The 14,721-nt window shown below is 38.0% G+C and overlaps 1 non-coding gene across 1 annotated transcript; it reads left to right on the forward strand.

The window, feature by feature from the left end:
* Positions 1-219: 219 nt before the first annotated feature.
* On the forward strand, positions 220-322 carry LOC149222413 (U6 spliceosomal RNA). The gene has a single exon (XR_016249803.1). It is a non-coding gene; the product is annotated as a U6 spliceosomal RNA (small nuclear RNA).
* Positions 323-14,721: the final 14,399 nt, after the last annotated feature.

Below are 14,721 nucleotides of genomic sequence, written 5' to 3' on the forward strand. Positions count from 1 at the left end.
TATCACATTTATCACATTTAAGCTCAAGTGAAAAAACATAAAAAACTATGAATGTATATATATAAAAACATAAAAAACTATGAAGGTATATATATGTATATAATAGTCTTGAAGATGTGGTCCAATGGTTAGTTGGGGAGGTTTGGTCCTCACAGATCATGTGATCCAATACCAGGCAAGACTATGTATGCCTGAGAGCTTCTCTGGGGATGATTTCTTGTCTCTTCAAAGACATTCGATAAAATTGGAACAATACGAAAAATATTAGCATGGTCTATGCGTAAAGATGACACACACAAATCAAGAAATAATATATATGTAAGAATAAAGCTCACAAGCATTGGCACTAGGTCTCCCATTGAAAACGTTGCCAACATCTTTTTCGCACAACGACCATGCGTAAGCTTAAATTGAGTAATTGCAAACACTCTTCATCGGCGATGTCCTTGGAAACTATAATGTAGAAGGCCTGCGATTTTGGTCTTGCTAGTATTGACTTGCATCCCCACTGCTCTACAAAAATGTTCAAGGGAATATATGTGTGTCTGCAATCCCTGGTCCGATTTAGAAATCAATACAAAATCATCAACATATAAAAGAATTTTTACCACAAACTCCCTCAACCGAACACCATCTCCACATTGCAGATTTAGCCACTTCTAGTTTATTAATACATAAACCAAAAAGAGTAGGGGATAGAGGACAACCTTGTTTGACTCCAATGTCACTTCTAAAGCCTTTTGAAATACCTGCTGAGGTTCTAATTTTTACTTTCACCTCTTCATAAAGTCTATGGACAACGACTCTATAATGCAAATGAATTTCAAGTTCTTCCATTCTACACCACAACCTATCTCTAGGGATTGTGTCAAATGTTTTTTTGAAGTCAACAAAGTAGCAGAATACTTCTTCTTTGTCCTCCCAAACCTTTTCAATAATGTATCTCGACATAATACCATGATCCACTCTAGAATGCTTTGGCCTAGAACCTGCTTGTTCTTTTGTCCTATTTTCTTTTACTTATGCCCACTTACTGATTCTATTTTCTACGATGTTGCCGAAAAGATTTGTAAACAAAGGATTGATCATAATGGTTCTATAATTGGAAGGATTATTAATGTCTCCACTTTTAAAAATGGGTATTGCTAGGCTAGTTGTCGAGACTCTTGGGAATACTTGTTGAATGTTATCCCTATTGAGGTATTATGCATTGGTATTGTCTACCGACGTCACAAATTCACCCGGACGATAGATTTCTTGCCTAAATCTCGTAAAAATAAAAAAATTAAAAATGGGAATGTTGGATTGTTTGAATCATTTTTTTGATGGTGGAAATGGATTCACCACCATCAAGAACCCTTGGGGAACACAAAATCTTGAAGTTTGACAACTGTAACCCAAATTTTCAAAAAATTATGTTAAATTTTGTCATAATCTTGCCAAAATGTCCATTATTTTCCTGGCTAATTTGTGGTTTTTTAGACAACCCTTTATGCATTGGGTATTTGTTGACTTTAAATTGATTCAGTCAAACAAGGGAAATATTTTTCAATTTAACAAAGTGCAACTTTAAAAAATATTTTTTCTGTTTTCTGCAATTTATTTTATTGTGATTTATCTCTCATGGGATTGGTTATCAATTTGGACATGTTATTGTTCAATGTCTCAAATAACGAGTCAAGAGTATATGAGTAACATCAGTTTTTGTTTTTGTTTTTATTGCATTCCATAATTGAATGAGACATTTCATAATTAAGTAATTGATAGATTTATTTATTAAAAGGTGACAAAACAATTTTTATATTAATTAAAAATCCAATAGTACACTGGTCACATCAGATTTTGCTTATGTTTTTATTTCATTTCATAATTGAATGAGACATCTCATAATTAAGTAATTGATACATTTCTTTATTCAAATGTGGCAAAATAATGTTTATATTAATTAAAAATCCAAGAGTACATGTGTTACATCATATTTTGTTTTTGTTTTTATTGAATTCCATAATTGAGTGAGACATCTCATTATTAAGTAATTGATACATTTTTTTATTCAAATATTGCAAAATATTTTTTATATTAATTAAAAATATAATATTAGAAATAACATGAAAAATGTCTAGTAATTTGGTAAGCTAATTTTGTAATCTCCATAATAAATAAATAAAATTAAAACTAATTTCTTTATATTTTTAAATTTATATGTTTATCACCACTAAATATGTTTATCATTCTATTTATTTAATATAGTTATAACATTTAATATTTCAAAAATCATCCAAAACAAACTATATACTACAAGTAACTATTTATAAATAATATTTCTTAATTTTTTAAGTTAAAATGTATATTAAATGATAATTTTCAATATTCTGAAATAGATTGAAACCAATCTTATCTCAAAGATACATTTTGAAACTATATTTTAAAGCATAATTGTTATTTCTTTTAATATATCACAATATTGATGAGATAATTTCACTATTTTTTACAAAAAGGCGAGGACAAGCTACTATGTAACACTTGTTTCGACAAAAATAAAAATATAACCACTATAGGATGAAAATAACATTAATGAAACAAACAAAAGCTATCATAAAAGCAAATGAAATCATGAAATCATTAAATATGAAAAAAATTAAAAACTATTTCTATAACCCCGCATTTTATAATGGCTATATATGTGTGTAATAATTATTTATTTATCCAAACTTAAACTCCTTTCTACATAATAAAAACTTTGTCCCATATTCACTACCGTGTAACAAAGAATATTTTTACATATGGGGAAGTTTCATATTATATATATTAAAAAAAAACTCTTTTCATATTATATATGCAATTTAAAAATTAAGATGCAATAAAAATAAAAACTATTCATAGAAGCATTATCGTGTACAATAATTTTAGATTCATGAGGTTAAAATTAATCAATTTCATTAAATTAAACTTGTAATTTAATGGCATATGCACTCAATTTGGAGATGATTTTTCATCATCTTTATCATTAGACGTTTTTCAAATGGTTGGTGAACAACCTGTAAACCTTCAATCTCGCCCCAAATTTGGCCCAACCAAACCCAAATACCTTAAAAATTCCGACATGTCACTCTATTAAACACTACCAGATATCCATTTGTAGCATCTTCTCTCAAATTAATAGAGATTTCCATTAATTCCAGCTTTGATTCTTTCGTCAAACACATGGTGGACAACCTGTGATTTTCGGCCCAACTCAAACCCAGTTTTGAAACTGGGCGCTGATAGCACTATGTAATGTCCCCAGCCACTAGCGAGGAAACACCACTCAACAGTATTGCATAAATATCATGAAATAAACTACAGAAACATATACATCAATTATTTTCATAATTCTCATATTGCCTGGCAAGTATATTTATTTTAAAATGCATCACAATATGTCATATGCAAGCATTTAACATCTAATTAATTGTAAATAAATATTCACAACGGGATAAATAAGTCATATCAACCACATATATAAATCATCCAATTCAACAATAGTAACATAACATACTCGCATTAATGCACAACGGAAAATTAAACTCAAAAGCATTGAACCCTGACTAGGGTTTGTCTGCACATCATACAAGTAAATACAATACATTACACTCAACAACCATGGAAAATACATGAATAAGGGTTTATAACCAAAATCCATAAATTTACATAAATATACACAAACAAGATATCATAGAGTAAGGTATTCATCTATATTAATGGAGCCGACTGGCGGTCAACTATACACGTTCCTCCTATCCATAGACCGTGTGGTTCATAATCTCCACCACCAGTCACCCTCAAGTTAGGGAAGAAACTACATAGGAAATAGTGGTTCGATAAAAACCAAAACCATGTCCTCAACACCCACCCTAACAACATCAATGGCCAACTATAGGCTCATGTCCTCCCTGACTGACACCCAAGTGGCGCAGCCTAAATCCCTTAGTAATTCCCACCTTACAGGGTGACTTACAATTGACCAGGATAGTCTCAACCTCAACTCTAGAAACTATGCTTCTTCCAAGTGTCCAAGTGACAAACAATTGAACCGAAATAACTCCACAATCAGTGTCAAAGCCCCACCAAGACGCACTAACTATCTCTTAACCGAGTTCCACAACCTGAATTCCATGGCCACCCAAACATAGATGGGGCTAACAAACCCTAAGAGCACTAGGCTCCTGAAGCCAGCATAGGGGCTCACACAAAAATACGGATGCATCCATACAACATAATTAAGTTAATAATCACACCCCATCTAGTTCCATATTCCAACCCTAGAACTCAATGGCCATCAGTCACAAAGAGTGAATTTACTCTCCATTCAACCATAACTAGTTGAATGAATGAATGAATACCCCCTCCTAAAAAGAACCTACAATCCTTTTTATATGCATGGCCCTCATTGGCCAAGTGGCACTACGTAAATCCACATGGGCCTCTTGGTGCGAACACGTCACCAAATCCCAATTGTTTCCTTTTTCCTTGGTGTTGCACCCCCCAAACTCTTTTTGTGGAGTCAACACCAAAAACCAATATTATTTTATCAAAATAATATTTAATTACAGTTTATTTACACATTCAGACTCTAAGGATGCACAACCATTAAAGATATATAATATAGGCATATTGGCCCTAAGTGTGTTTTACTCTTTACATGGGCACATAGGCCACATAATATAATTTCGGTTCACAGGCCTGTTAATCAAATACCTTCAGCTCTTCGGCCTAAATATCAATGCATATTTAATTACAATAAGAATGGTGGGGGTTTTGCACATACAAGGATGTGTTTCGGGAACCTAAAGCGTTATCACCCAAGAGGGAAGTGGAGCCCGAGATCCAGCTATCATTGGACTCCCCATTGCCAAACAATGGGTTGTATAGGCAACTTGTTATAGAAGCGGGTGAGGTGAATAAATAGTTGCAACAATTACTGGAACATGGTATCATTTGACCGAGGACATCACCATGTGGGCCACCCATCATCATTATACCAAATAAGGATGGGACTTGGTGGATGTATATAGATTACAAGGCATTGAAAAAAAATCACAGTCGAGAACAAGTATCCCATGCCCATTATAGGTGATCTACTAGATCAATTGCAGCAAGTGAAATACTTCACCAAGATGGACTTAAAGTTTGGATATCACCAAGTTCAAGTCATAGAGGAAGATACCTAGAATACCACCTTCAAAGCCAGGAAAGGTTCAAATGAGTTGTTAATCCTGCCATTTGGCCTATGTAATGCAACATTTACGTTTTTGAGGTTAAAGAATGATATATTGCGTCATTTCATAGATTCATTTGTTATTGTATATTTGGATGCTATATTGGTATATAGTGCTACCTGGGAGGAGCACATCTCTAATTTTACACAGGTGTTGGTGACATTAAATAAGCACCAACTGCTAGAAAATATCAAGAAGTGTGAGTTTGCACAATAGTCTTTGGTGTATCTGGGGTACGTGATAGGTGGAAGAGAGATGAATATAGATCCTTCCAAGATGGAGACCATCATGGCATGGTTACTGCCTACTAATGTTTCTTATATTAGGAGTTTTGTTGGGGCAGGAAAATATCTGAGAAAATTCATAGCCTTATTTTCAGTGATAGCAACACCACTCCACACCATAACAACAAGTGGCAAGAGTTTCTAGTGGGGAAAGGGTCAAGATAGGGCCTTTGATGAGTTAAAGAGGAAGATCATTCAAGAATCATTTCTAGCATTACCAAACTTGCAACAACCCTTTGAAGTGGAGATAGATGCGAGTGGGTACGTTATGGGAGTAGTCTTGATGCGGGAAGGGAGGCCTATATGTTACCAAATTAAATTAGTTCTTAGGGTAGTTCTTAACTACCCTACATATGTCAAGGATCTCTATGCTTTGGTGCAAGTTGTGAATAAGTGGAAGCACTATCTAATGGGAAAGGAGATAGTAATCCACATAGATCACCAACCACTATAGTACTTACAGGCCTAGAGTAAGCTACATCAAACCAGACATCATAAGTGGAAGGAGTTTCTACAACAATTTCATTTAGTGATCAAGTATAAGAAGGGAAGCACAAACAAGTTGGCTGGCATGCTTTCAAGGACACCCACATTAATTTTATAGCATTGGGAACTCTAATACACATGGATCCATCACCCATGATGTATACAAAGTGAGATATTCAGAGGATGACTTCAAAGAGGTATTTCAGTGATTGCAAAGTTAGATTCATGTGCACAATGGTGACAATACCATTGACTAGCGTCTCCAAGATGGGCTACTCAATAGGTTGGATAAGCTATGTGTTCCTAAAGGTGAGAAATTGGATCTGATTAGAGAGGTTCACACATCCAAGTTTGTAGGGCACTTTGGTGTAGGGGAGACAATAGCCAACTTTCAGATGTGTGTGCATTGGCCCAATATGAAAGAACATGCAGCTAGGTTTATAATAGGATGCATTCCTTGTTGTACTGACAAACCTAGTAACATGAAACATGGTTTATATCATCCCTTACTTGTACTCAATCACCATTGGGAAATCATTTCCATGGACTTTGTGCGAGTTTTACCAACAACCAGGAAGAGGCATGACTACATGTTCATGGTATTTGATAGGTTCAATAATATGTGTGTTTTGATGCTCTGTAAAAAGACCATCAATAGGCAAGAAGCAAAAAACTTGTTCTTTGGATAGACTTGGGTGCACTTTGAGATACCAAGGAACATCATTTTATATAGGCACGCAAAGTTTCTCATTGCATTTTGGACAACATTATGGGAGAAGATGGACACAAAGTTAAAGAGTTCTATAGAATTCCATCCTCAGACATAAAGTAGTCAATAAGACTTTGTGCAGCTTTTGAGGGGTTACAATTAGAAGCATTTGAAGACCTGGGATAAAAATTTGGTATATATACAACACTCTTATAATAGAGTAGTCCACACTTCTACTAGTAAGTCCCCATTTGAAATGTGTTATGGATATTTTCCACATATATGAAGCAAGGAGTAACAAAGGATCTTACAAGGGATAACTTGAGCACTAGAAATTTTGTAGAAAAGATGAAGTAGATCCATATATAGGTATAGGAGACACTGCAAAAGTCATAAGAAAAATACAAGGCCAGGTGTGATCAACACAAAATAGAGAAGTCATTTATGGTTGGAGATAGAGTATGGTTACAGTTGAACAAGGAGAGGCTATAGGGTCCCAATAAGAAAATCAAGGCCAGACTGTGCTATGGTCCCTTGAGATACTGAAAAAGATGGAAGATAACACCTACAAACTTAGTCTACCCACATACATGCCCATTTACTCAGTTGTGAATGTAGAGAATCTGAGACTCTATGAGCCTCCCATGTTAGATTAGGAAGAGGAACAAGTGCTACCTTCTATAGAGGATTTAGCAACATATGCTCAGGTAGAGTTGACAAAAGATACAATTATGCAGAAGAGGTCCGTAAATACAAGACAAGAGTAGCATGACCTTTGGCATATTGGGTTGAAAGGAAAATTTCTAGGCAAAGCTAAATGGTATACCCAAGAGAAGGTGGAGGAAAAATTTCCTCACCTCATTCAGTAGAAGCTTTTGGGGACCAAAATTCTTCCAAAATGGTGAGGTGTGATTTGGATTGGATCAATATATTGTTTTCCATCTATCTTGATGCTTTTAGAGTGGAAAAATTGGAGGAATTAGCTCACAGGACCATTTTTATGATTGAAACCTATTTGGAAAATTGGGGTCTGAAACCTTCTGTGAGAATTTGAAGCATCAAACAACATTTTTGGGGGGCAAAACTTTGCCAGTTTAGAACAACACCTTTTTTTTCCTATTATACACATATATACCTTTCCAATGATGCAAGAATCACCTCAATCAAAGTCAGTATGCAAAAGCTATGCCACTCAGAATTTAACCTTCTCGTTTTCAACACCATAATTTGAGAAGATGCCATGCTAGCCCCCATTATTTATGGAAAAGGGGATAGCCACATGATCACGATGAGGAAGGATATAGAAGAGTCCATATTGTAACTATGGTTAAGGTTTGAGGGAGTTAAATGATCCAAATCGGATCCATAAATGACTGTCATAGAACCATGACTATATCGAGATGAAACAAATCCTTGAAGAATCAAAAACAGCAATCGAAAACACCCTGAACCAGTGGCCATGGCAACTGGCATGGAACGATAAGGAACTTAGTCAAAGCGCGCTGACCGAGGCCCATGGAGACTGTGCAGGAGGTCAATGTGGCCCCTGGGAGCCCCAGATTGCGAAAAGGAGCTAGTTTTCGAAGCCCAAACAGGGCTGAAATGGTAGAGCCTTAAGCACTCGGTCACGTTGGGAGCCAGAGGACCGTGGGCGGAGAAACTAAAAGTGCCATCGTACGAAGGTGGGACCCATGACCTGGAAACCAGCGGTTTGATCGGGGAGCCCTTGAACGGTAAGAGGTTTTGGAGAAAATGGAGCGATCACACTCAGCGATCGACACGTGGTAGCAGAGGTGAGAGAAAAACCACTGTGATTGCATGTTATCGGTTGAGCAAGTCAATCGCACTCAGTGTGCGTATGATGTTGGATATAGAGGAGCCCAGATCAGATGGCTGAGATTGCGTCTGATAGACAAAGCAAAATTGACAAGGAATTAAGTCGCGATTTAAGGGGATTTGGGATCCATTGACCGCCACGGTGGAGAAAGAAACGAATCGACGAACAGGCTAGCGCTGTTCCAATGAGGACACATGGCTACTTCCTGAGCATTCATGCTGACGCTGAACAGGGAACTCCAAGCACGCAGATAGTAGGCGAAGCAACGCAATCGGGATGGGAACCGAACATGCATGGAGGTCGAATGGCTAAAGCCATGAACAAAGACAGCCGAATGGAGATTCAGAGAGGGAGAGTGAAGAGTCTAAGCGACCAAGAGAGACAGTGAACAGTGAACCATCAGAGGAGGACTGAGCAGAGAGAGCAGTAAAGCCAAGCAGAGGAGACAGAGGGCCGAGCTGACCAAAAGCAGCATCGAGCACCAGAGAGCTTGAAGAATCAATCCTTCCCATAGAGGAATTTACCCAGATTGAGCATCACAATTGGCTCTTTCCACTCTAGACCGAGGGTCATAGAGCTGGTAGGAAGAACAAGAGTCTATGTACTCCAAGTGGCTTGGGGAATCCAAGAACCACCCTGCCAAGAAAAATCTGCTTCAGGAGAACTCATATTGAGTCCCTGCATTGTAATTTCTTTGCTGTAAGACACAATAAAACAAGGCCACCACTGAAGCTGGACCGAAGACATAGCCCTGGAGAATAGGGTGAAATCCTTATTAAAAAGTGTTTGTGTCTTTGTGTTGCTTACTGTATTTCTCTACTGTCTTTCCATTTATTTTCTGTGTATTGGCAATCTGATCGATCTGTTGTTTCAATAACACAGAACACACACACCATCACATGGGTCTGTAATACCTTTTTTTAAATAAATCTTCAACTGAGGTCACTCATAGGGTGATTATTAGATCAAGTGGTATCAGAGCTCTAGGCTGTAAGGTTAGACAAGCTTGTGTTGGTTTAGCTGTGAATGCTCACTAGATCAAAACTCAAATTAGGAGAAGGAGAGTTGGTGGAAACTAATCCTGAAATTGGGAGAGTCTATTCTCGGAAGACAATGTCAGAAGAAGGTTCTATAGGGCCAGACTCTCAATTCATAGAAAGTTTCCTAGCTATAAAGTCCATGGTAGAAGAAATGTATAGGGACTTTAGAAAGCATAAGGGTGAAGATTCATCAGGCTCTAAGCAAGATAAAGAAGAAGATGAATCTCATTCCCATGACCACTCCAAAGGAAAGGGGAAAGAAGAAAGCTTCCCTACACCTCCTAGTAGCCCTATGCATAATAAGAAGGCATATTTGATTAAGTTAGATGTTAAATTTGATTTGCCTATATACGATGGAGAGCTAAATGTTGAAAAGTTGGACAATTGGATTAGACAAATTGATGTGTATTGCAAAGTACAAAATATAGACTCGGACAAGAGCAAGATTCAGCTGGCAAGCCTTCGGCTAGGGAGCACTACCTTGGTTTGGTGGGAAGGCAGAACTCAAGCTGATATGAGGAAGCATCGTAAGACCATCTCTGTCTGGAGTGAATTTGTTACTGCAATCAAAAAGCAGTTCTATCCACTGGCCTACATGCAACAAGCCATGATGAGTTGGCAAACTCTTCGGCAGTTGAAAGGGCAAAGTATACAAGGGTATACTCAAGAGTTCCGAAAGAGAGCATTGATGTTGGGTATTTCATTAGACTCACCAGAAACTCTTTTGAAGTACATTGGTGGTCTACACAGCTACATGAAGCATACCATCCTCATGTTTAATCCCACTAGTATATGAGGTATATGTACAAGCTACTCATCTAGAAGCTACAGGAAAGAATGGAAACCCAGAAGTTGGGGGACTATCCCAACCCACTATAAGCAAGAGCAAGGAGAAAAGAAAGCAGAAGTGGAAAACAAGGAAGGCTAACACTACACAGAAAGGAAAAGCCTCATTCACTCACTGTAAAAAGGAGGGGCATGATGATGAGCACTGTTGGATTCTGCATCCAGAGCTGAGACCTAAGAAGTCCAAGGGCAAGAAGAAGAAGACTGTTGCAGCTATTCAGAAAGATTTGGGGTCAGACTTGGGAGATGAAACAATCATTGCAGCCACAGGTATAAAAGGTAAGAATTCTGAAGCATCTACTAGTAATTCTGTTCAATCTGTTATTGATGAAGAACATGAGAGAAAAAGGCATGAGCTTTTCCATATTCGAGTTGTTTCCAAAAATCAGAAGATTGATACTTTGTTTGATAGTGGCTCACAAGTAAATCTGATTTCTGAAGCAATTGTAAAGAAATTGGGATTAGCAACTACACCTCATAAGAAGCCATACCCATTAGGATGGTTGAATGATAAAGCACAACTACAAGTGACTAGACAGTGCAAACTCAAGTTTTCTTTTGGGTCAACATTTGTAGATGAGGTTGAGTTAGATATAATTCCTTTGGATATATGTGGAATTGTTTTAGGAAGTCCTTACTTGTATGATAGAAAGGCTATTTTCTATAGAGCCGAGAACAAGTATCTACTTGTTAAATATGGAATTGAATACTTTGTAAGAGCTCATAAGCTCAAGAATAATTATACTCTCATAAACTCAGGACAGATGAAAAGAATGGTAAATTCATGCAAACAGTTCTTACTAATGGTTGTAAAGGAAAAGAAAACTGATAAAACCAATGTATTTGAGGGCTGTAATTCTAATAAGCAAGCTGATATAGAAAAGATTGTTTTAGAGTATGATGTCTTGTTTCAAGAACCTCAAGGTCTGCCACCCAAAAAGGGAATAGTACATGATATTATTTTGCAGAAAGATGTTCCTTTGCCTAACATTGGGATGTACAGTTATTTGCTTTAGAGAATGTTGAAATCAAGAAGCAAGTGTAGGAGTTGCTCGAGAAAGGGTTCATCAGGCCTAGCACATCGCCATGTGGATCACCAATCATTTTGGTGAGAAAGAAAGATGGCTTGTGGAGAATGTGCATTGATTATCGAGCACTGAATAAAATAACGATAAAAAATCATTATCCCCTTCCTCGCATAGATAATCTTTTAGATCAATTGAAAGAAGATGTTTATTTCACCAGGCTGGATTTGCACAGTGGATACCATTAGGTCAGAGTTGCAGAGCAAGATGCATGGAAGACTGCTTTCAAAACAAAGCAGGGATTGAATGAATGGTTGGTTATGCCTTTTGGCTTTGACCAATGCCCCTGCTACTTTCATGAGATTAATGAATGATGTACTCAGACCTTTTCTTGATGATTTTGTTATTGTGTATCTGGATGACATTCTGATTTTTAGTAAAACGTGGGAAGAACATTTAAAGCATGTTAAGTAGATATTAGATGTTTTGAAAAGAGAAAAACTTTATGTTAAACTTTCCAAATGTGAATTTGGCAAAACCTCTCTAAATTATTTGGGTCATATAGTAGGGGGAGGTGAATTGAAAATAGATCCCTCTAAAGTGGCAGTCATTGTAAACTGGCCTAAACCCAAGTCTGCTACAGAAGTGAGAAACTTCTTAGGAGAAACACAGTATTGGAGGAAGTTCATTTCAATTTTTTCCTCAATTGTAGCTCCCTTACATGCTCTGATAGGATTGAACAAGGTGTTTCAGTGGGGATGCAAACAGCAGAAAGCCTTTGACACCTTGAAAGGAAAAATTAGTACAGCACCTATACTAACACTGCCAGATCTACAAAGACCGTTTGAGATCCAAACTGATTCCAGTGACTATGCCATGGGAGCAGTGTTGACACAGCACGGTAAACCCATATGTTATCATTCTGAGACTTTTAATCCTGCAGTAGTCAACTATCCTACCTATGATAAGAATTGTATGCATTAGTTCAGAGTGTGAAAAAGTGGAAACATTACTTAATGGGCAAAACAATAGTAATACATACTGATCATCAGCCACTTCAATATCTACACTCCCAAACTAAGTTGCAACAATCAAGACATTACAGATGGATGGTTTTTCTACAATAGTTTCATTTAGTCATCAGATATAAAAGGGCATACATAACAAGGTTGCAGACATGTTATCTAGACCCATTATAAATGCATCTACCATACTTAAGCATAATTCTGTGCTGCATGAAAGCTACATAGAACAGTATGCTCAGGATATGGACTTTAAAGATGTATATGCAACTTTGAGTCAAGGCAAAAGAGTAGAAGAATTGGAATATCATGTAAAGGGCCGACTCTTATATCATTGTGGGAAACTATGCATTCCAAAAACTGAGAGAGAAAATATAATTAGGGAAGCACACACTTGTCTGCTATCAGGTCACTTTGGGGTAAGTAAAACAGTTGCAAAGGTTCTACTATTGGCCAAGAATGAGTGAGACAGTTTTTAGATATGTAAAGGGGTGTGCTATGTGTGCTAAAAGCAAGCCTAGCAACAGAAAACTACGCTTGTACACTCCATTGCCAATTCCTTCTCACCCTTGGGAAAGCATTTCCATGGATTTTGGTGGAGGACTACCTAAATCTAGGAAGGGTCATGATTATCTATATGTTGTTGTGGATAGGTTCAGAAAAATGTGTATTTTGATACCTTGTAGTAAACAGATTACAACTGAACAAACTGCAAAATTATTCTTTGAACATGTATGGGTTCATTTTGGATTACCCACTTCTATTATATCTGATCGAGACACCCGATTTGTGGGAAAGTTTTGGTCCAATCCGTGGGAACTAATGGACACCAAATTAAAGAAAAGCACAGCTTTTCATCCACAAACAGATGGCCAGACAGAAGTAGTTAATAGGACAGTGATCCAGTTACTGAGAGGATATTGCAGCAAACACCCTAAGCTTTGGGATGAACACTTGTGTTATGTGCAGCATGCTTACAATAGAGCCAAACACTCTTCTACCCAGAGATCTCCTTTTGAGACCTGCTTTGGTTTCATACCAAGGTCTCCCTTGGATTTTGTCTTTGGTAAAGATACCATGGTTGATGGACACAATGATGTGGACAAAGAAACTAGGTTCATTAAACAGATCCAGGAGATCCACCAGGCAGTGCAGGAACAGATGGAAAAGAGCCAGTCCAAGTACAAGGCTAGGCATGATAAACATCAGATGGAGCATAGTTTTCAAGTTGGAGACTAAGTCTGGTTGTATATCAGCAAGGACAGGATGCAAGGTGGAGGTAAGAAGCTAAAACCTATCAGGTATGGACCCTTCAGGATACTTGAGAAGATTGGTGAAAATGCTTTTCGCCTTGATCTGCCAGCTTACATGCACATCTACTCAGTCATGAACACAGATTGCTTAAGGTTGTTTGAACCTTCAATGATTGAGGACCCTGAAGAGCAGAGTCAATTTCCTTCTGTTGATGACCTGCTACCTGAATATCTTAATGAGTTGCAGGAAGATACAGTGCTGGACAGGAAGGTAAGGACGACGCGTAGTGGACAGGTGGAATACCTCAGGATTGGGCTTAAAGGTTTGAAGCCGAGCAATGCGAAGTGGATTGAGATTGGACAAGTGAGACAACAGTTTCGTCACTTAGTCGATGCTTGAAGAAAACCAACTTTTGGTGGTCCAAAAGCTTTTCAGTTGGGAGGCCGTGATCCAAATTGGATCCATAAACGACTGTCATAGAACCATGACTATATCGGGACGAAACAAATCCTTGAAGAATCCATTGAGGACCTCGGTCAAAGCGCGCTGACCGAGGCCCATGGAGACTGCGCAGGAGGTCGATGTGGCCCCTAGGAGCCCCGGATTGGGAAAAGGAGCTAGTTTTCGATGGGCGATTAGCGGGCGCTTGGCACTAATCGTGCATCACTGGGTGAACATGACTGAAATGGTAGAGCCTTAAGCACTCGGTCACGTTGGGAGCCAGAGGACCATGGGCGGAGAAACAAAAAGTGCCATTGTACGAAGGTGGGACCCACGACCTAGAAATCAGCGGTTTGATCAGGGCGCCCTTGAACGGTAAGAGGTTTTGGAGAAAACGGAGCGATCACACTTAGCGATCGACGCGTGGCAGCGGAGATGAGAGAAAAACCACCATGATTGCGCGTTATCGGTCGAGCAAGTCAACCGCGCTCGGCATGCGTATGACGTTGGATCTGGAGG

This window comes from Pinus tabuliformis, chromosome Q, assembly GCF_031772625.1.
Source record: "Pinus tabuliformis cultivar Carrire ecotype Pingquan chromosome Q, CPIR1, whole genome shotgun sequence".
In the NCBI taxonomy this organism is placed as follows: domain Eukaryota; kingdom Viridiplantae; phylum Streptophyta; class Pinopsida; order Pinales; family Pinaceae; genus Pinus; species Pinus tabuliformis.